General features: G+C 34.9%; 1 protein-coding gene across 7 annotated transcripts in view; it reads left to right on the top strand.

Annotated features, from left to right (window-relative positions):
- Window positions 1-24,683, top strand: part of LOC127852746 (synaptotagmin-7-like) — a 263,942-nt gene that overhangs the window by 77,049 nt on the left and 162,210 nt on the right. The window lies entirely within an intron of this gene.

Here is a 24,683-nt window from a genome sequence, read left to right as displayed (position 1 = left end):
GGATCACTTTACAATAACTCCACAAATGTAAAAAAGCGCTTAAATCTAAGGTGACCAGATGGTAGTAATGTTTAAGGTGAATAATTTATCACTGATCTTATTTCCTCTGGCAAGCTGAGCAACCCAAGTGGTTCAGACTGAAATCAATTTTAATTCTAATAAGAGACTTAAGAAATTTTAATGGATAACAAATTTCAAACTGTCTTGTGTTGGTATAGCTTGAGTACAAAGAGTTTATGTTTTAATTTAGTGTTATATTGTAAGATCAACTTTCTAGTTGTTTGGTTCGCATGGATTTATTTTACAGTCTTGTTTTTTAGGGCCCCCCCCCCAATCGAATGATCAGGGGTATATTGTTTTTGGCCTGTCTGTCTGTTTGTCTGTCTGTTTGTCTGTTTGTCTGTCTGTTTGTCTGTCTGTCTGTTATTGTATGTGTCACAAACTTTAACCTTGGTCATAACTTTTGCAATATTGAAGATAGCAACTTGATATTTGGCATGCATGTGTATCTCATGGAGCTGCACATTTTCAGAGGTGAAAGGACAAGGTCATCCTTCAAGGTCAAAGGTTATATATATGGCTTCAAAGCGGCGCATTAGGGGGCATTGTGTTTCTGATAAACACATCTCTTGTTCCTCTAGGGATTACACAAAGTATTCTTAAACTCCTTCTTTTTCATATATTTCCAACATTCCCTACCCCACAAAGTTGGAGACATTAAGTTATGCCCTTTTTTGTCTGCACATCTGAAATCTTGTCTGGGCCCTGTTTTCAGAAAGCAAAATCTTCCTAAAAGGCATTAATTTCCTCAAGGCTCTTGCTGGTTGGTGTTGGGGTGGTTTGAAAGGAATAGGTTCATTTCGGGTCGAAAATGGTCCTATGGAATTTATAAACAAAAATTACCTAAAATAATGATTAAATGTGTGTAGTTTCGAAAAAGATGTATTAAAACCGTAAAAACATATATAGTATGGTTGCCATGGCAACACATCACACATACCCATTTTTACATAATAAGATAATAATGATACACGTATCAATTATTTAAGTATTTAAACTAGCAATATTACTATGAGCAGTTATTAAAATATTGTGCTTAACAAACACTTCTGTTCTTAGCTGTTGTGGCACAACGATAAGTTTGGACCCAGGCTTCTTACAAATGAAGCAGTACGCGTGGCTTTTCGAGGCTGTCTGAACTCGAAGTCGTACAGAAGGCGGACTTCCCGCATAGCACGTTCTTTCTTGTCCACCATTTTGTAGACTGGCCAGATGTAATACTGGAGATGGAGCTTGTCGGTACGCAGGTCTCGAACATTTGCCACAAATGAAGTCAGACTCGCTGCTTTCAATCAAGAATTTGAGCTTTTCTAAGATACTTTCTTAGATTCTTGTTTACAGGCCGTCTCTGGCGAACTTTATGCTTGCATTTGCAAACTATGCACTTGGACTGATGCATCCTGCAATAAAACATATTTCAAATAGAAACAATACACCCCTATTAGTTAGTTTGACCCTATCAGTATTTATCATAAAAGGAACTGTACTTATTGTTTTATGAAATGACCTAATAAACCTGCAATAAAACTTATTTCAAATATAAACAATACACCTCTATTAGTTAGTTTGACCCTATCAATATTTATCATAAAAGGAACTGTAATAATTGTTTTATGAAATGACATAATAAATGTAATATAACATGAAATGAATTAACAAATCTCTTGTTTTTTTTCAAACTGCATGAGTAGTTTAATAAACTAAGAGAGTTTACACTTAATTAACAATTAATAATTGTGTTTTTTGTGCGACTTTGTGTTTTTTGTGCAACTTACAAATGCAAGTAAATGTCAAATAAAAATTAAATTGGACAAAAAGACCTGCCGGAGGCGGGAATGATCCACGCTCGCCTGTGTGGTGCCCCACTGAGTATACCTCTACGCCATGGTCTCTGTTACATTTTAGAGGAAATACAACGCTACATCATACTGGTTGAAAGTAAAAGGAAAACGAAAAAAGTACTTGTATCGTTTAATTTTCCTTTAAACATGTTATTTTTTCTTTTAAACGTGTTTATTTACATTTCTAAAACTAATTTAATACGTTTTCATCACTTTAAAGCCAAGAAATCAGGATATATTTAACTGTAACACAGACATTATCATATCTAGTATACCTGTTGTCTGCAACGATACGCAACTCAAGAAAAAACAGTGTTATTTACAAATATATTAAAGGATTGAAATATTTAGGAGCTTTAATAATTTCACCAAAATAAAATGTATGAAAACAAGTGTTTACCTTATTGCCGCATTGCGGTAAATTCAAGAAATCACGCAAAGTTAAGCGGTTGCTAACAACGCTGTCAACTGTAGTCAGTACAGTACTCTGTTAGTCACGGACTAGTAGAGTTGTTTCCCGTGAAAATGATTATTTCGGATAGTTATTCTCAGAAACAAAAATCAGTGACCAAAATAAACATGTCTGGATTAGACTCAATTTTGTTTGGAAAAGAACAACATTGATATTAATGGTAAGTGCAAATTTAAATTGGTAATAATTCTTGTTTACGTCTGAAGCGGCGGACTTTAAAACATGATAAGCAGTGACAATTTTCAAATGTTTTAAATATGTTCCGCCAATTGCGACACCTTCAAACTGAACCCACTTAAAGAAGGAACATTATAGGTTAAATGTACGAAATATCTTGATGTCGCATTTGGCAGAACACATTTTTTTAGCCTTAACATGTAGCATTTTTGCTAAAAAATTGTTTTCTTTGGCATTCTGCCAAAAATCAATCATGTTCATATTGGTGAAAAGACGACGAACACAAAAAGTTTCTGTATTTATTGTATAAACGAATGTTAGACACCATAAAAACAGTATCAAATAAAGCATTTCATTGCATTCGATTTTTCAAAAATACAGGGCACTCATACATGCCATAATTTTTTAGGTCCAAAGCGGGACATTCCATAAAAAATTGTCGGGACATTTGACCAAAACGCAGGACACCTAAAACGATCTATCATTCCACCTTTACTATAGTCAGTATAGTACTAACAAAAACTCTTTATACTTTTATTCAAGACATAAAACATCTGATATGAAGCATGAAATCTAAAACATAACAATAACAGTTTTATTAAATAAGACAATAGCAAACAACGAAGATAATATTCATCTGTTTAAGAGTACAAAATCTAGAACATTACGACAATAATACTCATTATATTAATTTCAATGGCAAACATTAACGCAGGGGAGGCTATCCAATTGACTGAAAGTACGGGTTACAGTACACTATCTACCGAACAGTTACATCAGTTACACACGGAATGCGCGGCCGTACACATTTCCGTATTTTGTTTTCTTCCTATATACACAGATTAAACTGAATTGTGAATTGTCAGGCGCTGTATTGGGGTAGTGTCAAACTGTCATGAATAACAACACGTTGTTTTTATTACAATAACACAAGACAAGATGGGTAACTCTTTTACTGTTTGTTGCGATGTTTTTTTAAGCATGTGTCCATGCGCAGTTTGTTACTTGTCAATTGTCGCGGCTTAATTGGAGAAGGGTCAAACTGTCATGCATAGCACCTCGTTGTATTTAGCTTAATTGGAGTAGGGTCAAACTGTCATGCATAGCACCTCGTTGTTTTTATTACAATTACACTAGACAGGATGGGTATCACTTATTGGACTGTTTGTTGCAATTTTGGTATATTGCACATTCGGAATATCCCGCTATATTGGAACTAAACATTTAATGTAAAAGACTCATTTATGACGTAGCGTTAATTTTACAAAGCAATTGTTTTGTAAACCGTTTCAAACAAATACAAAATAAACACATTTGCAACATTTATTTCAATATTATAAAACTATCGATAGCAATAAGCGACCACTATCTGGAAGACCACCATGGTGTGAATGCCTGATGAAATCAATAATTAGCCGATAAATCGCTGATAAGGTGTCATAAACAACACTGGTACACACGATAAGTAGAATCGGATTGTTAATTGGGGGGCAATAAAGGGATTAGCGGTGTTAAGTGTTAGCGAAACAGAGCTTGAATAGCGAATTTTATTGGGAACCTATACACCTTACATCGTTTTTTACGAATGTCGGGACAAATTGTCTCATGGCGGGACGGCGGGACAAAGGGCCCAAAAGCGGGACTGTCCCGCCGAGATCGGGACGTATGGCATGTATGAGGGCACTTTCGTGAACCTAGTCCTATAAATGTTTTGGAATAGTACATATTGCAAACATGATTAATATTTAATTTTTCTTGGGCAGAAAATCGCGAATCTCACAATGAATACTTTATCTGAAATTTTCACTGAAGTCACATCATAAATGAACATTTCCCAAAGGAACTGTGAGAATACTTGCCCTGGGATTACATTTTTGCATTTATCAAACCATTTTGCATTAAAAATCATAAATCACCATGTTTTGATCGTCATTTGACACAAAAACCTGTATCTATAGCGCAATGTCAAGGTCATATTTACATGTCAAAGTGTCAAATAAAAGGGTATAATACAGGTTTTTATGCCCCCTTTCGAAGAAAAAGGGGCATATAGTGATCGGACTGTCCGTCTGTCTGTCCGTCTGTCTGTCTGTCCGTCTTTCCATCACACTTTGCGTTAAGGTTTCAAAAAAATGCTCATAACTTCTATGTCTCTTGAGATATAACCTTCATATTTGGTGTGTCTGTCTATATGGACAAGGCCTTTCCATACACACACAAATTTTTACCCCTGTGATCTTGAACTTGAACTTAGGGTCCGCGTTTAGGCTTCGAAATCTGCGTTTAGGTTTCGAAAAATGCTCATAACTTCTATGTCCCTTGAGATATAACCTTCATATTTGGTATGCATGTGTATATGGACAAGTCCTTTCCATACGCACACAAATTTTTACCCCCTTGACCTTGAACTAAGGGTCCGCGTTTAGGTTTTGAAATCTGCGTTTCGGTTTCGAAAAAAGCTCATTACTTCTATGTCCCTTGAGATATAACCTTCATATTTGGTATGCATGTGTATATGAACAAGGCCTTTCTACACGCACAAATTTTTTTACCCCTGTGACCTTGACCTTGAACTTAGGGTCCGCATTTAGATTTAGAAATCTGCGTTTAGGTTTTGAAAAATGCTCATAACTTCTATGTCCCTTGAGATATAACCTTCATATTTGGTATGCATGTGTATATGGACAAGGCCATTCCATTCGCTCACAAATTTTGACCCCTGTGACCTTGACCTTGAACTTAGGGTCCGCGTTTAGGTTTCAAAATCTGCATTTAGGTTACGAAAAAAGCTCATAACTTCTATCAAACGTTTATAGGGGGCATAAGTCATCCTTTGGTGACAACCCTTGTTCCTGTTGTTTTTTTCGCCAAAGTCCTCCTACATATTCCTAATTTTTGTTGTTATCATTTTGATCAATTAAATTTGTTATATACAGCTGTTATGTTTGTATGATTCATTGACATTTAGAGGCTGAGCTTTAACAGTTATGAATTCTATGGGTGAGTATTGCAGTTAAAGATGTAATATTATTTTTAGAATCCAAATCTGGTATTTAATATATTTTTGGGTCATTTTTCAAACCAGGATGTGGACAATTGTGTAACATGATTCTTTGAACGCATAATGTAGCGGTGACTAACTGGGGTTTGGATGTATTTCAGAGGTTACAGATTGGGACGGCAGAATTCCTAGAACAACTGGTTGGCAACTGGTTGGCCATTACAGATACTTAATCTTGTTCACAAAGCAGTCATATGTTGATGTTATTGATTGTTTATGAAGAAATTTGCTTACAAAATATAAGACATTGGACATTATAGATTTATTGCAAGTATTAAAGTTATTGGTTTTGTTTTAATTTTATTGTGTAAAGAGTGAACAGATCTACCGTATTTTCCTTTGTATAGTGCGCACCCATGTATCGCGCGCAGGCTGTTTTATAAATGCAAAAATGGAGAAAAAAATATTTAAAGACAATAAATCATCAAATTGGACCGAAAATGTCCACCATTTTACTATTGTGCAATCAAATAATCCGGGGCATTGGAAAGCTTAATGAAGCATTCAAAATAGGAAGCGTAATTATGATTAGGAGCATGGGTTGCACAGCACTATACTTTTTTGACAATTTTGTAATTTTCTAGCAACAGATTAACAGTCCACGTGCATTTCGTGTAAAACATGAGAAAATAAGAATTCATGTACATCGTGTCATTCTTCCTTGGGGAAAGCATGGGCTTTAAATTTGAATGCTGAATAAAATCTTCGTGGCGCATGGGAGACAGGGCTTGAGTTGTTGAGATATGTCAGTATTGCCGTAAAACTGTTAGTCTATTATGTTGGACAAGTTGGGTTATTGTTTGTCGCACTTCACAGGCGTGAATGTGATGAACAATGAAGGCGCCAAAAACCTCGACCAAACTGGAAAACTCTTAAGAAGTCCCTGTTCACACCTACGGTTACCTGCAAAAAAGACCAAATACCTTTACCAGTCCAACGTAAGCTACCTAATCGGACCGAAAATGGCCGTAAAAGTGCACAAACACAGACAAATAAATGTTCCCATACTTTATTCAATCATTTTATTTTTTGTAAATAACTAATGCTACCCTTATTCATATCTGCCGTTACCGACTTCTTGTTGTTTCGACAACGGCCCCTTAAGTCTGTAGGATTGTAGGGTGTAGTTTTCTGGAATAAAAAAATGGCGGCTATTATGAATATTTATGATTACAAAATGATTTTTTTGCAATTTAGCAGCCAGGATAGCCTTGTATCAATGTATAAAGCGCACAAACTTTTTATGTTCCCCGGTAGGGTGGCATATATCAGTTGAACTGTCCGTCAGTCAGTGTGTCTGTCCGTCCGTCCGAAAAAAAACTTTAACGTTGGCCATAACTTTTTAAATATTGAAGATAGCACCTTGATATTTGGCATGCATGTGTATCTCATGGAGCTGCACATTTTGAGTGGTAAAATTTCAAGGTGAACATCATCCTTCAAGGTCTAGGGTCGAAAAACAAAGTCAAGGAAAGTAATTAGCTTTTAATGGACATAGTTATCTGACCTGCCCAAGTATATATTTTTGTTAAATAAATCAAAGCGGCGCAGTAGGCGGCATTGTGTTTCTTACAAACACATTGTGGTAAAAGGTCAAGGTCAAGGTAATCCTTTAAGGTCTACGGTAAAAGATACAGATTTAAGCTTTCAAAAGGGAGAAAATTATTCAATATTGAACATAGCCACTTTATATATTTGGCATGCATGTGTATCTCATGGACCTGCACATTTTGAGTGGTGAATCTACAGTCACGGTAGTTGCTTTTAATTATTTGCTAGTAAAAATAGAGATTTGTTACAGACAAGCATTTTCAAGGGAAGTAGTTTATATAATTATAAATCTCATATTATATATTTCCTTACCAAGAATTGAAGTTCTTTTCACAGTTACTGTACAGATTTATTATTTTGATTATTTATAACCCAAATGATTGATTTTTCAAAGTTTTTTTTAAATGATATAATTATAATTTCTTTGATGTTCCTTACATACCTGTGGACTTGTGTCCATATACAAGATCAACTCTGGCTATGATCTCTTTTAAACCACAGGCCTTGGTTGTCAGTGATGTCTGACAAGCATAATTGACTGTGAGACCCTCACCCCCCCCCCCCCCCCCCCCCCCCCCCCCCCCCCTCTGGTTGGATTAGACAAAATTCAAGGGATGCAATAACCTTTAAAGGGAGATGACCTGCCAAATGATAAATAGAAATTTTATTTCAATGCGGCGCAGTAGGGGGCATTGTGTTTCTGACAATCACATCTCTTGTTTATTTGAAATTTGGAAGTAAAAAAATGCGCGATATAAAAGGGAAAATACGGTATGTAAAAGATTTTCTAAGCTTAAAGCGTAGTGGATATTTAGTTAACCTGATGCTCAAGGTGAGCTTTTGTGGTTGCCTTTGACTGTTGTCCAATGTGTATTGGGACACATGAAAAGTCAACATTCCCACCATAAACACTGATTGGTTTTAACATTTGTCACTATGATCACTATGATATCTTGTCAGAGTTTAAAAGTGGGTTATATGGGCTTAAATAGCTAAGAATTTGAAGATTAATTGAAGAAAAAGCTTGATAAAATGTAATGCACAATCTTCTTGTTGGGTCAAAACACTTTTCACAATATCTCGGAAGAGTTTAAAACTAGGTCATATGGGCAAAAAACTAGGTCACAAGGTCAATTTGTAGAAAAAGCTTGTTAAAACTTATTGCCCAAACTTATCGAAATTTGGTCTGAATATTGTCCATATGATGTCTAAAGATAATCAGAAGTGGGTCAAATGGGGTAAAAAAACTAGGTCACATGGTAAAGTTTGTTCACACTGGAGATGTCAAAGATTTATAGCCCGATCTTAATGACTCAAAAGGATACATGAGCCAAATTTGAAGTTGGGTCATGTGAGGCAAAAATTAGGTCATATTTCAGAAAATGCTTATTTACAGTGTGTAAGGTTACGTGAGTTATATGAAAAAAATAGCCGTACAATTTTTAACTAATACTACATCAATATTTACTAAATCCTAAGAAATATAATAAAATAAAAATTTATTTTTTTAAATTGCTGAACTTTGTAATGTCACCTTGAACTTACTTAAAACTTTTATTGGGTGAAATTACATCACAAGGAAACGAAAACTCCAAATCAATGCATCTATTGTAATGTAAAATATTTATAACTTTTTCTTGCACATTTTGGTTATGTTGAGGACTTGAGGTGGATGTTATAGTTGATTTAGTATTTTCACGTGTTTATGTTGAGTATCATACAGTGTTCCAATTACCAGTATGGTAGTTAACTAATAAACTGTTTTTCTAGATGCCTGACAGTCTGTTACCCTGTAAGTGGTAATTAAGGACATGTATGTTTGGCATACAGTGGTTTAATTTGTACTTTATTGTGCTTTTGTATTTTCATAGGATATCAATAAACATTCTGGAAGTCACAAAGAGCTTTGCATGCGTGCGTGTGTGATAAATGTTTTTTTTTATCAAATTTTGACTATAGTGTTTTATTTTACCCTTTTAATATCATGTTAAACATATTATGACATTCAATAAAACATTGACTTGACAAAACATTGACTAGACAAAGTATTAAAGAAAATACAAATCTGTAACAGAACACTTTACATTATTTTTTGTCAGTATGACTAGATATCACTGATTAACACATGGTATGCATTCAATAGACAGCATTTACTATTTCAAGTTCAGTTCGTATTAATTGGGTGAAAATGTTGAGAATGAAGATGTTACATATTTAAAATGGGAAGTTTCAGGGGTGTCTCTTATACTAAAGTCAATAAAATTTCCGAGACAGCCGATAGTTTAACTAACTGTAACATCGGATGACATCTGTGTCAATTCTAATATGCACATTTTGACACCCAAATCATCTTTTACGGTTATAACGTCGTTTCTACACCTTAATTATGAAACATTTTGTTGTTGTTTTCGCTCGATCACTTAAATTTCAGACAACGCTCGTGCGCCTTAAAAATCGATAAGCGTCCCAGAGACACTGAGTTGCCGATTCGCACTTCCCAATTTTTGTACTCATTTTGTCCTCAGTATTTTGCGGCTCAAATTTTTTTTAAATGGATTTTTTTTTTTCAAAATAAAAACCGTTCGGGCGGGGCAATTTTCGAGTTGCGGGCGGAGATGAGAATCTAGGAATTTATTTTCTTTGGCCTTATCCCAATTTGTATTGAGTAAACCTTTTTATTTCTACAAAATTAGTTTAACTAGATGATTTCGGGTTTTCATGAGTGTTTGTCGTACTTCGATAATGACTGCAGTGTAACCAAGGTCAGTGTATTACTCCACATTAAAAAAATAACCGCTGATCAAATAATCACTTTTTTACATCAGAATATCATTCTGTGACAAAGAGTCGTGCGTTATTAAGTACAATTTTATTCATATTGAATTGCAAATCTAAAAGATTTATAACATCAATATAACATTTAGTTGTTATATACAAGGAACTACATTTGTTTACAGCGTAGCCTAATAACTACCTAAACTCATACATGTATATCCCATTATCTCCCATGTGTTTTATAATGTTTCCAGCATGGCATTGGATCTAATTATGCTCCATTCATAAAGTTCCAGTTCAGGAACAAAAGTATCAGATAATCATGAATGTTTAATACTTCTAAAATGCTTCCCAATCTCGGTCTTCAGAATTCACGAGTGCTCTTTTGTCATTGAGTGTAAAAATCAAATTGAGCACATGAAAAAAACCTTGATGACCCATCTGAAAAATAAAATATTATGGATTTTATGCAATATTCAATATTCATGCAATAATTTCATGAATATTCAATATTAATATTTACATGCAAAAGTGTTCATTTGTAAACATACTTTCGATTTGATTTTATTAAAAAAATGTTATCAATACATGCACCTAGTCTGGAATTATATAATAGAATCATCCTGTTGAACTCCAACTGACTGGAAATTTTGATAAAAAATGAATAAAATTATAAAGCAGAACTCTTATTGTTATTTTAATCACATATCCCATTTTTATGCCCCCCTTCGAAGAAGAGGGGGTATATTGCTTTGCTCATGTCCGTCTGTCGGTCGGTCGGTCTGTCGGTCCGTCCACCAGGTGGTTGTCAGACGATAACTCAAGAACGCTTATACCTAGGATCATGAAACTTCATAGGTACATTGATCATGACTCGCAGATGACCCCTATTGATTTTGAGGTCACTAGGTCAAAGGTCAAGGTCACGGTGACCAGAAATAGTAAAATGGTTTTTGAATAATAACTCAAGAACGCATACGCCTAGGATCATGAAACTTCATGGGTAGATTGATCATGACTTGCAGATGACCCCTATTGATTTTGAGGTCACTAGGTCAAAGGTCAAGGTCACGGTGACCCGAAATAGTAAAATGGTTTCCGGATGATAACTCAAGAACGCATATGCCTAGGATCATGAAACTTCATGGGTAGATTGATCATGACTCCCAGATGACCCCTATCGATTTTGAGGTCCCTAGGTCAAAGGTCAAGGTCACGGTGACCCAAAATAGTAAAATGGTTTTCAGATGATAACTCAAGAACGCATACGCCTAGGATCATGAAACTTCATGGGTAGATTGATCATGACTTGCAGATGACCCTTATTGATTTTGAGGTCACAAGGTCAAAGGTCAAGGTCACGGTGACCCGAAATAGTAAAATGATTTTTGGATGATAACTCAAGAACGCTTTTGCCTAGGATCATGACACTTCTTAGGTACATTGATCGTGACTTGCAGATGACCCCTACTGATTTTCAGGTCACTAGGTCCAAGGTCAAGGTCACAGTGACAAAAATCGTATTCACACAATGGCTGCCACTACAAGGGACAGCCCATATCGGGGGCATGCATGTTTTACAAACAGCCCTTGTTTCAGTTTTGGTTTAATTTTCTTTCGTAAGTTTTGGCTTGCAAGACTTCAAGGCTTGTAAATTTAATTCAAATTTTGAAGAATGCTATCTCTGCTATAAAAAAGTTTTGCCTGTGGCAGGATTCAAACCTGAGTCATCTTGTGCTGAAAGAGAGCGCTCTAACTCTACACCATAGAGGCAATTGAGTCTTATTGTATGGGGTATTAAAGGGGCCTTTTCACAGATTTTGGCATATTTTGAAGTTTGTCATTAAATGCTTTATATTGATAAATGTAAACATTGGATCTTAAAAGCTCCAGTAAAAAATCAAGAATAAAATTAAAAAAAGAAAAAAAAAGTAGCCGGTACCAGGGCTCGAACCAGTGACCCCCGGAGTCCTGGAGTTAGTCTGAAGTAAAAACACATTAGCCCTCTCGGCTATTCCGCCGGGTATACACATGTTAAGTATTTTATACCTTATATATGCAATCTTCGTAGTTTCGTAAATTTAAACGACAACAACAGAACTCTCCAAATTATTCAATCGTTTCGCGTATCAACGCTTTATAATTTTTAGGTTTTCAAATCGTCAAAAGATACATATAATGGCTATATTGGACTATGGTAAATGTTCAGTAATACTTTTTCCTTACAAATATCATAACTAAAACGAAAATTTGCGAATCTGAAACAACTTTTTTCAATTTTGTCAATTTACCAAACCGTGAAAAGATCCCTTTAAGACTTCAATCTTGTTTTCATTGTGAAAGAATGTGAGAAGTTTTACAGACATACCCGGTAAACATTTGGAGTTCATTACAGATTTAAATCTTAAACTCTCAATTTCACAGATAAGTCATATTCCCAAAATGAGGAAAAAAGCGCAGATGTGAAGTAATATAACTCTAGTCTTATATAAGGTGATTGAAAGGTAGAGTGGCATGTGACTGAATCACTGTTAATTGCATGTATGGCAGCCATTGGCACAATTATAGGCTGATTAGACCAAACTTGTTTGCTGATGTCGTCAGAACATGCAGCCTAATTGCTGGTACACAAGTCCTTACCCTAAGTGACTTCATTAGTATTTGTCAGCATTTCCCACTGCTCTGGAAATGTCGTTTCAGTTTTTTCTCCAATTGTCAGAAGCTTGTTTTAGGACTTTTTATTGGGAAAATGAACTTTAGGTGAAAGGATGGATATTCTTCCAGGCATAAATGCATTTTACAACTTTTTAATTATTATTTTCAATTTGATATATTGGCTAAATTATTCATTTTTACTGCACATTCCCATAGGAAGCAAACAATTATTGTGATATATATAATTGACAGTGTTGTAAAGCGCAGATCAAAGTAGATACAATGATATCTCCCAGTGGGTAAGTGTGACTTGTGTTGAGCTCACAGTTGTTTGTGGCCATTTGGCATTCTATGGTTTCCTGCAAGTTAAAGTGAATACGGATTCATACCAGTTGCTGTGCTTGGGACTATATAAGGATTTATGCTTTAGATGGAGATTCACAGATGGAGCTTTCTAAGTCCTGCAGAGCATTTAAACGGCTGAATTTGAAGAAACTGTCCATAGGATTTTGTATACAGATATTGGCACAGGATTTTCTCTGCAGCTTTCTGTTCTGTACAGACAATTTAAATGGCTTTGTTTAAAGTTATTGTATTGAATTTCATACTCTAACATTTATTTGACAATTTTAAATGGAGTAAATTGGAGTTCAATTTATTAAAAAGTATACCTATATTTTCTATTGGATTATTTCTACGTTGCAGCAGGTTGGTGTGAATGTTAAGTTTTATAAAAGTCAAAGAACTTTTTGTGTTTGTACAGTTCGTTAGTTGTAACACACAAAGTTACCATTACTCTCCAAGCCTTTGCCTTGCATTGATACTTATATAGTTTAATTAAATGCTTGTTTTGGCGTTGTCCGTCCATCTGTCAGTCTTTCCGTCATTTTGTCCGTCCGGACGGCACTTTTGTGTCCGGAGCCATATCTTGAAAGTGCTTTGGCGGATTTCATTGAAACTTGGTATGAGTATATATATGGATAAGAGGATGATGCATGCCAGATGGCATTGTACATCATCAAATAATAACAGAGTTATGGCCCTTTGTATATTGAAAATAAATGTTTTTTGTGTGTGTCCGGAGCCATATCTTGGAAATGCTTTGACAGATTACATTGAAACTTGGTATGAGTATATATATATATATGGATAAGAGGATGATGCACTTTGGCATTGTCCATCCGTCCAGAAAACTTTTGTGTCCAAGAGTATAATGGCGTGGGATATCAATTCAAGGAATTTGCTTGTTTCATTTGTTGTCTTCAACAAGAAACCTTTATTAACACAGCTAACAAAAATGTCGCTGATTCGAATTTCAGTCCGGCCACATACATGTTTAGGAATTGGTCATGAAATTATTTCGACGGCCCATTTCACCCATAAACTCTGTAGTAAGGGAGATGCAGCCCCAACAAATAAAAGGAAACAAATTGAAACACAAGCTGTAGAACTATAATTTTTTATAATAAGGTCCCTAATTTAATCTAACTTGAGCACACTGTGCTTATTGTATGCTTTTGTGATAACCTTTTGTCAGTGTCCCAAAAACTGGTTCTGTAAACTATTCATCATAATGCTTAAATTAAGTTTGAAAATGGTTCTGATCATTTGAAAAAAATTGCTGCCAGGGGTTAGGACGTTTGTTCATTCCCCTGCGAAATGTTGTTCTGCAGTTCACGAATAATTCGTGAACAGTTCATGAACTTTTCGTGAACTGAGTTCATGAATTGTTCACGAATAGTTCGTGAACAGAAAATGAGCCATGTCTGTGAAAAGTTCTTGAAATTTTAGTTCATGAACTGTTCATGAACATTAATGGCATGAAGTGTTCATGAAATATTCTTGAAACCTAATGACATGAAGTGTTCATGAACTATTCTTGAACCCTTATGGCATGAAGTGTTCATGAACTATTATTGAACCCGTGTGGCATGAAGTGTTCATGAACTATTCTTGAACCATTATGGCATGAAATGTTCATGAACTATTCATTAACATCAATGGCATGAAGTGTTCTTGAACAGTTCATGAACAACACAATTCTTGAAAAATTCTAAAGGGTTTTGCTGTTCATGAACAGTTCATGAACATTTTCCTTCTATTTTTCAATGGCTCATTTTCTGTTCACGAACTGTAAGTGAATAGTTCATGAACCATAGTTCTTCAATGAACTGAGGTGGCATGAAGTGTTCATGAACTATTCATGAACAAGAATTTGTCAATTTATGCAAAGGTTATCATAAGTGTTACTAAAGCTCAACAAACAGGTCAGGATAAGAAGAAACAAGTCTTGTATTAGCACTTAACATATTGATAGCAACATATAACAATAATTTAAATATAACACTAATAACTGAGATACAAGTGGTTTGATAATACTCTTTAAATTTCATAATACAACTTTGCACTATATGTTCATGAATAATTCATGTATTGAAAAGATTATGAATAGTCTCATTTTCAGTTCAAGAATCATTTACTAATCAATGGTTTCCCTGAAATGGTTACACTTACAGTGCCAAAGAACTTGAAATGGAACCAATGGCTGATCAGTTCAGCCGGTAATTTATTAAAGACTTACATTTTCAAATATAACATAAGCCATGTGCCTTCCGTTTCAACTTCCTGTGCACACAATATTCTTTCTTTGTAAAAACAGCAATGCAATGTACATTGAGTTCTTGATATCATCTTAAACTGTTCTTGAAATAAGATGTCCTTAAAACGTTCTTAAACTTGTCTTTTAAGTCTTCCAAGAACAATGACAGATCCTTTTAAGAACATATTGGATTCTTAAAAAGTCCATCATACGTTCAAAAACATTGTGTAGACCTGTTTTAAAGAACATCAGAAGGAAACATGTTGTTCAAAAAAGTTCTTAAAGTGTTCAAGAATAGTTTAAGAATAATTCAAGAACAGGAAAGGTCCTTAAAAAGTTATTGAAGTGTTCCTGAAGGCAGTTCTTGAACAGTTCTTGTACAAATGTTCTTAAAATTCTCTAGAACAGGTCAAGAACTCTAACTTACAGTGGTGAAAGTACTATGCATATTCATACTAACTTCACAGGTTTCACAAATCTACAAGATTTGTATGCTAGATTTTCAATATTACTTTCAAAAATATGTATGAAAAATCTAGCACAAAGGAATTCATGAATTATTCATGATGGATCCTTAAAGTCTGTCTCAGAAAAGTCATTAGAAATACTTGTGCATGAAATGTTCATCACTAAGTATTTATGGTTAGATGAAGAACTGTTCATGAACTTTGAAATGTTCAACAATAATTCATAAACAGTTCATGAACATGTCTTAAGAACAGTTCATGTCCAAAAGTTCATGAACCAAGCTCAGGAACTTTTTCAGAACCGTTCATGAACAGTTCTTGATTGGCTTGAAGTGTTCATGAAATCATGAACAACATTTCGCCGGGGTTAGCCTCTAAACCTATAAGTTTGTGCACCTTAAACTTCAAAGGCATATATTTCATGAAAAATCATTAGACAATAACTAAACTTTATATATACTTTATGATTTATCTTTTGTTTAACAAATAGAGAGTGAAATATGTTGGTTTTCAGATAATAATGGAGTTACATAACTCGAAACATTCATGTACATCGTAGTCTGCGTCACACAGAATTACCCTATAAGATCGTGCACCGATTTTGATGACGTCATAGCGAGGCCCTGGGATGTGTTTATAATAACCGATTTATGTTTTTGTGAATATGTGTTTTTTTGTATTAAATATGTGTAGTTTTAGACGAATTTCGTGAATAAACTGTATTTAACAGAATGATTTAAACAAAACTGGTCTTCATAAAAACGAAATATGAACTGTAATAACTGTATAAATTCAGAGGTAAAGTGTATTTACTAACAGAAAATAGCTAAATAAAAATTATTCACAATGGGGGCATAAAAAGCTGTCACTCCATCTAATGACAGTTGTTTTGTGACAAAAGTCCCAAATGGACGCATTGAGAACATTTCTTGCAATAGGCCCAGGTCACGATCTTATAACATATAATCTTGTGTCATCATTTGGGGGGTAAAATTTTCTGCATACACTTAATTGTTTTGTAATGCAAAGCACTCATAACAGAGAGCACAATACAAATTCAAGACGGGCCTCCAAGGGAAACTACCCTTACAACATTTTACGATCAAAACATTGACAAACATGGTCGTGTCCGTCTGATGAAGGAAAAGTACAGATTTTAAACATGGTTAATAACCCTTTCAGTGCAGGAACCGAATTTTGAAGACCTTTGCAAACAGTTTGGATCCAGATGAGATGCCACAAAACGTGGCGTCTCATCAGGATCCAAACTGTTTGCTATTCTGATAATATTCTTTGAAAAAAAATCAAAGAAAATGCTAATTTTAGAAATTGAGCAGACAACATTTTAGCAGACGACAAATTTCCCAGCATGCAAAGGGTTAAGGCTATTTCTTTGGGAACAAGGTCAGACAAACGGAAATATGTATCATATTTATTTTTTTTCCTCGTGTCATGATTGTTGTCTTATAGGCTGTGGAAAATCTCGCCTTACAAAAATGAACAGTTTTTGGACACGTGCATTCGAATGTTGCTTAGGAGTTTACGTCATAAAAAAAGTGCATGATCTTATAAGGCTGCAAAAAGTTATAGGAATAGAGGATAATGGAAATAGTAAAACCCTTTGAACACTAGATGTCATTTATTTTCCACAATCAACTAAAAACTAACTCAGAACATTTAAAGTTGTATTCCTTATGATATGATATATTGGCTGCCGTTGAAAAATTCAGTATAGGTCTGTAGTGAAACTTTGAACATGAATACTACCTGCTGAGATTGGTTTAGCTCCTTTAGGTCTCAGATGAGTGCCATAAGGCCTATTACACTTGTTTCTTTGTTTCTATATGTTTGAATTATCATTTGCTACATATTTTGGGACTAACTTACAGATGCAAATGGTTCAACTGATTGTTTTTATACCCCCGAAGGAGGGCATAAGGTGGGTCCGTCCGTCCATCTGTTGGTCTGTCTGTCTGTCCTGTCACAATTTGCGTTTAGGTTTCACGTTTAGGTTTCAAAAATTCTCATAACTTCTATGTCCCTTCACATAGCCACTTTATATTTGGCATATATGTGTATCTCATGGAGCTGCACATTTTGAGTGGTGAAAGTTCAAGGTCATCCTTCAAGGTCAAAGGTAAAAAAACATGTATCAAAGCGGTGAAGTAGGGGGCATTGTTTTTCTGACAAACACATCTCTTGTTTAAATAGAGGTTTGTGCAATTTGTAGAGTATACAGATGGACACTTGAAAAAAACTTCTAAACACAACAAATTGAGTGATATGGTTTAAACTGAGTTCATTTATTTACAATATAATATCTACCAAGATGTATTAAATATAGCCATGAAATCACTGCAATGGTCAGAAATATGTAGGTAGGACCGGTACTGAAAGTATATCTGCATTTCATGTACAAATGGGAACATGTTCCTCACCCTAAAGTAAATATCTTAAATATCTTTGAAAATATCAATGTCTGGAAATAATATTTTGGAAAGTTCAATTTCTTTGGAAAGTTCAATATCCAGAAATAACTTACTGAACTCCAGGCTTGTTAACCACATTTTGAAGCAACAAACACAATAAAATACAATTAAATGTGAAATTCGTAGAGTTATTGCTACGATCATTTTCCTTCCTGCAGACTCAACTTCTTGGCAATAATTATGTTTCATGAATTCTGTCTGCAGTTCCGCCTTTATTCTGTTGTCATTATTGATTTTGTATCTTCTTAAATTAATCAAACTTTTTACTTGCTTTACCCTATGCAGAATTACAATATTAGCAGAAAATAATGTTTCCCTTTGCAAATCAATCCATTTATGCCTAGCGTCAAGAAAAAAGGCCTTTGCAAACAGCTTAGACCCAGATGAGACGCCGCATGATGCGGCGTCTCATCAGGGTCTGTGCTGTTTGCTTAAATGAATTTCCGTAAGAAATATTCTAAATATAGAAATAAGTATACTTGACATACCTTGTTTTGGAAATAAATTGATCCAATTTAGAAGGATGGAAGAGTCCACTTGGCATAAATGGGTTAAGTGCAAGATAACGTGAAGAGTAAAGAATAGGAGCGAGATTTTCAACTAATAGTTTTTAAACTCACACTTAACAAAACAGTGAAATACTTAATAAATGTACCAATTAATTGTCTGAAGGTTGCAGAATATTTGTAGCATATATTTGCAAAATATATACTGCAAGTAAGGTCTCTGCAATTATCTGAATTCACAACTAATTTGCAAACAGTTGTTAAGCACATGCTGACTAAACAATTCAAACAGTCTGCAAATACTTAGAATATAATATTAGCAAATACTTTGCAAAAAAATAAATAAAAAAATGCAAAAACATTAAATATACTTTGTATACTTTGTATAGTTAAGGTTTTGCAAATGTTTTAAATAGTCCTTGCAAACAATTTGAAAAAGCCTTAATTTGAACCTTTTAATTTTAGCTTGATTGTATCAAAAGCCTGATGCTTAATTTATAATTATGTTCTTTAGTCCATTTCCTGGGACTGTAGAACGGGTGTATATGGGGGAAATCTAAAGAACGCTTCCACAGTAGGGATTGAACCTGTGAAATGGCCTTGCTAGTGGATTACAACTGTCTTGCAATCGCCTTGCTAGTGGATTATAACTGTCTTGCAATGGCTTTGCTAGTGGATTATAACTGTCTTGCAATGGCCTTGCTAGTGGATTATAACTGTATTGCAATGGCCTTGCTAGTGGATTATAACTGTCTTGCAATGGCTTTGCTAGTGGATTATAACTGTATTGCAATGGCCTTGCTAGTGGATTATAACTGTATTGCAATGGCCTTGCTAGTGGATTACAACTGTCTTGCAATCGCCTTGCTAGTGGATTATAACTGTCTTGCAATCGCCTTGCTAGTGGATTATAACTGTCTTGCAATGGCTTTGCTAGTGGATTATAACTGTATTGCAATGGCCTTGCTAGTGGATTATAACTGTATTGCAATGGCCTTGCCAGTGGATTATAACTGTCTTGCAATGGCCTTGCTAGTGGAGTATAACTGTCTTGCAATGGCCTTGCTAGTGGATTATAACTGTCTTGCAATGGCCTTGCTAGTGGATTACAACTGTCTTGCAATGGCCTTGCTAGTGGATTACAACTGTCTTGCAAGTTTAATGAAATAGTTTGGGATTAAAAAAAAGCAATTCCAGCAGAAATCACTCTTTCCTTTACTTCAGGAAAAATTGCATATATTTGTGTTTTTGAAATTCTTAAACACATTGAGCTATAATATTGGCAAAAATTGCTGTAAAATATTTACGTTTTTGGTGCATTTTGAAGTAAAGATAAATATTATTTTTAGGTGATCAGGGTTCGACACTAAGGCACGTCCGACAGACATTGTCTAGTAAGATCGATGGTCGGGCTAGTAAAACTGCGGGCTAGCCTGTCCGACTGGTCGTACATAAAAAACTCTATACCGATTCATAGAACTATAACTAACTGCTGTAAAAACCATTTTCTTAATGTAAAATTACTCACGTACATCAGAACATAAATAAACGCGGAGCATTCACATGATTCATAGTTTTTTTTAGACACTAAGGAGGGCTTCCCGCAGAAATTGCTTTTTTCCATTGGTCAAGTTGTCATGAATATTTATGATTTTCTGCATTGTCGTAAAACTTGCTAGTACCACTTCTATCGAAAATCGGTATCGTCAATGTAAACAATTTTGCGTAGCAGACGAGAGAATGTAATTTAAACAATGGCTATGTTCAAGTTCGGATTTTTGTCCGACAAATCAGTTAATAAAGAAGAATCCGACGGTAAAACTGACGGGCAACGTTAATATTAGGAAAAACGAAAACATCAATTTTATCCTAATTGGAAAATGGAGTTCCTATGGCTTGAACTTGACGAAGAAAAGCAAAAACTGTTTATGTATCAAAATAACTTTCTGGTGTTCCCTAATTATTTACTGATAAATCCTGATTAAACAGTTACAAATAACAATATGACACAATTGTGTTTATTTGCCATGTCATTTATGGTCTAGTAGACATCAGATTCGGGCTAGTACATTTTTAAGAGAGGCTGGTCCGATGGTCTTGCTGTAAAAAAAGTTAATGTCGAACCCTGGTGATATTGGCCTTGATCGCGGTGTCAAATATCCAGGCCATTTTAATGAAATTCAGAAGAGTTGCGGCTTGTATCATTTGAACACCCTCATAAGTGAAGAATTTTTTTAAAGAAACAAATCTTGACGTATGATTGAGTATTTACAGTTTTAAGGAAAGCAAAGAAACTTGATTTTAGGTATGCACATGCTGGAATTCAAAACAATGAAGAGATCATATGAAATGTAGCTTAGGCAAATAAACATGACACATATGAAATCTGCATGGCATTATTTCAATTCTAACACGGCAAGCAACTTGTTTTCTATAGACAAAGAAGGAAATCAAGTGCGGGTTATTCTGCAATAACTTATGGGCGGAGCTTAATGTTTCGAAAATAGTTCCGAATGAATAAAGAAAATGTTGCAGTAAAATGCACTTGCAAAAACCCGCTCTAAAAGAAATGTAATAAATGTAGCATGTATATAAATGTAATGAAACAACAAATTGTATATTGGGTGATAAGTGGCATAACCACGCCTACAAAGAATGTTATTTGTTAGGAAACGTAATTTAGAAAACATTTATAGCATGTCAGCTTTTCAGTAGCATCAATAAACGTGATATCATTAAGTTTCTACGATTGTTGTTTTCAATTAAAGTGACGTCATTTGCAAAATATTTATGAATGAAAACGACATCATAATTATGTTTGTACAATTCAATGACGTCACTAAAGAGTGAACTTTGTACTAAGAAGGGCGGAGTATTGCTTCGCACTCGTGATTTAATTCCATCCCATCTATACTCCTTACTATGGGTTATTCCACAACAAACCATGATAGAAAAATATTATTTCTTAATTATAAATGTTTGTCAATATTTTATCCTCTGCAATATTTTTAGATGGAAGACATCAATTTAATAAAAAATAAGATTATCATTGTTCTGTTGGTACATAAAGTTTGGATTCGGGCTGATTTGGCCCATCTGTATAATAACCCAAATATCAGTAATATTGTACCACTGTGGCCTCGTAATTACAATCATTGTTTAATAGTCACAATCGTAGATCTTGTAAGATGAAAATAATAACCTTGTTGTTTGAACTATGTGGAGACCTTTTCAATGTATAAATCCAACATATTTATGTACTACAAAAAAGACCCAAGACGTAAATTTCTTGAAAAAAAGAAACAATATAATATTCAGATGTTTATACTCATAAAGAATAATTATTGAAACAGTGCGTGTTCAATGGAAAGAGGTTTCATCCTATCACAAAGTCCTATATGGATACAGTGTAATAAGTTGCTGTGCCACACACACTTCTACCAACAATCTTATGTTCAAGGTCAAGGTAACACATGAAGTTCAAATGTTGTATACATAGTGAACATTTGTTAATAGTTCATGTCTGTACCTGAACATATGTACACATGGAGTTATTTTATCTTAACTTTGCAAAAATGTAAACAAATAACAGACTTTTTGTGCCTTGTGGGTTCAAGGTCAAGGTCAGACTGAATATTCAAATGTTTGACACAGGAAATATATATGTAACACTTGGCCAGATCACAATTTCCTTATGCATAGGGTAGGGGATATAAGTTTTAACTATGACTAGTTTCATGCTTCTGTCAAATAATATGGCGGAGACATAACAAATGTTTTTGGTCAAGAATCAAAGGTATAGTTTTAATAAATATTTTAATACCACAAAGCCATTGGAATGTTTTCTCCAGTAGTGAACACAGGGCCATTGGGAATGTTTATCAGAAGACTTGTTTCAGGCCTTTTAAGATCTGTTCACTCCTATCAGAAATAGAGAATGAGCTCTTCACCTTGGGGATTTCGATTGATTAACAAAACATTTGTATGACTGAACCATTAGGATCAATTTCAATGATAAGACTCGCTTTTTAAGCATGTGTGCTAAATTGGCATCATTTAACATTTGAAAGTTTGCCCTGCAGATTCGTTGATACATGATATTTTTCGTTAAATATTTTGTTTATGTGAATGTGCTGTCTTCAGAGAATTTCTTTAACATGATTTTATCTCTGAACAGCTATGTCAACATTATTGCTTCATTATAATAATTGATGATACCTAAGGGAAATACATAAGTAATCTGCTATTTGGTTAGTCTGGAATTTGGCTTTGGTTAGATTTGGTGAGGAGTCTTCTTTGGATCAGTGCCTGAATTGATGTTGTTTTAAGGCTTGAATGTCGGCCCATGCCCTTGGTCATAGTCCATTTGTTGTTTTCAGACAATAAATTAAGATGCAGAAAAATAAGCGAACCTTAATAGTCTTCAAGCATATATATGCTTATAATTTTACTTTTGAAGCAAAAAAGTATGTGCTTGGTGTTTACAAATGTAATGACAAGCTGAGGTGTACCAAGCTCTAGTATTATATTTACATATAGACCTTTGACATCGTGTACAGACCCAGTAATTGTCTTATCTCTAAACAGCCATCTAAGACACTGCATAGACCCAAGTCTGGTCTTATGTGTACAAAGACACCTAAGACACTGGGAATAGACCTGTGTCTAGTCTTATGTGTATGAAGACATCTAAGACACTGGGAATAGACCCATGTCTTATGTGTATGAAGACATCTAAGACACTGGGAATAGACCCATGTCTAGTCTTATGTATATGAAGACATTTAAGACACTGGGAATAGACCCATGTCTAGTCTTTTGTGTATGAAGACATCTAAGACACTGGGAATAGACCCATGTCTATTCTAATGTATATGAAGACATCAAAGACACTGGGAATATACCCACATCTAGTCTTATGTATATCAAGACAACTAAGACACTGGGAATAGACCCATGTCTAATCTTATGTCAAGACATCTAAGACACTGTGAATAGACCCATGTCTAATCTTATGTGTATGAAGGCATCTAAGACACTGGGAATAGACCCATGTCTAGTCTTATGTATATGAAGACATCTAAGACACTGGGAATAGACCCATGTCTAGTCTTATGTATGTTAAGACTATTAAGACACTGTGAATAGACCCATATCTAATCTTATATGTATGAAGACATCTAAGACACTGGGAATAGGCCCATGTCTAGTCTTATGTGTTTTAAGGCATCTAAGACACTGGGAATAGACCAAAGTCTAGTTTTATGTATATGAAGACATCTAAGACACTGGGAATAGACCCTTGTATAGTCTTATGTGAAGAATTCTAAGACACTATGAATAGACCCATATCTAATCTTATTAGTATGAAGGCATTTAAGACACCGTGAATAAACCCATGTCTAGAATTATGTGTATGAAGACAATTAGGACACTGTGAACAGACCCAGGCATAGTCTTTTGTCTGGAAAACCACCTAAGACACTGTGAATAGACACTGTCCAGTCAAATCTCTACAAAGGCCCTTCCGACATTGTGAATAGATCCAGACCCTAGTCTTATATCTCTTTGCATGCAGCTTAAACTCTCTGAATTGACCAATACCTAGTCAAAGCTCTTTAAAGTCCCTAAAGACTATGTAAATAGGCCCAAGTCTATACTTATTTATATACTGAATAGACACAGGTTTAGTCCTATATCCTTAAAGGCCTCTAAGTCACTGAATAGGCCCTGTTCTAGGCTTATCTCTGTTAAGACCTCTAAGTCACTGAATATAGGCCCTGGTCTAGGCTTATCTCTGTAAAGGCCTCTAAGTCACTGAATAGGCCCTGGTCTAGGCTTATCTCGGTAAAGGCCTCTAAGTCAATGAATAGTCCCTGGTCTAGGCTTATCTCTGTAAAGGCCTCTAAGTCACTGAATATTCCCTGATCTAGGCTTATCTCTGGAATAACCTCTAAGTCACTGAATAGGCCCTTGTCCAGGCTTATCTCTGTAAAGGCCTCTAAGTCAATGAAAAGTCCCTGGTCTAGG

Source organism: Dreissena polymorpha, chromosome 12 (genome assembly GCF_020536995.1).
Source record: "Dreissena polymorpha isolate Duluth1 chromosome 12, UMN_Dpol_1.0, whole genome shotgun sequence".
In the NCBI taxonomy this organism is placed as follows: Eukaryota; Metazoa; Mollusca; class Bivalvia; order Myida; family Dreissenidae; genus Dreissena; species Dreissena polymorpha.
This window is presented reverse-complemented; position numbering and strand designations above follow the sequence as displayed.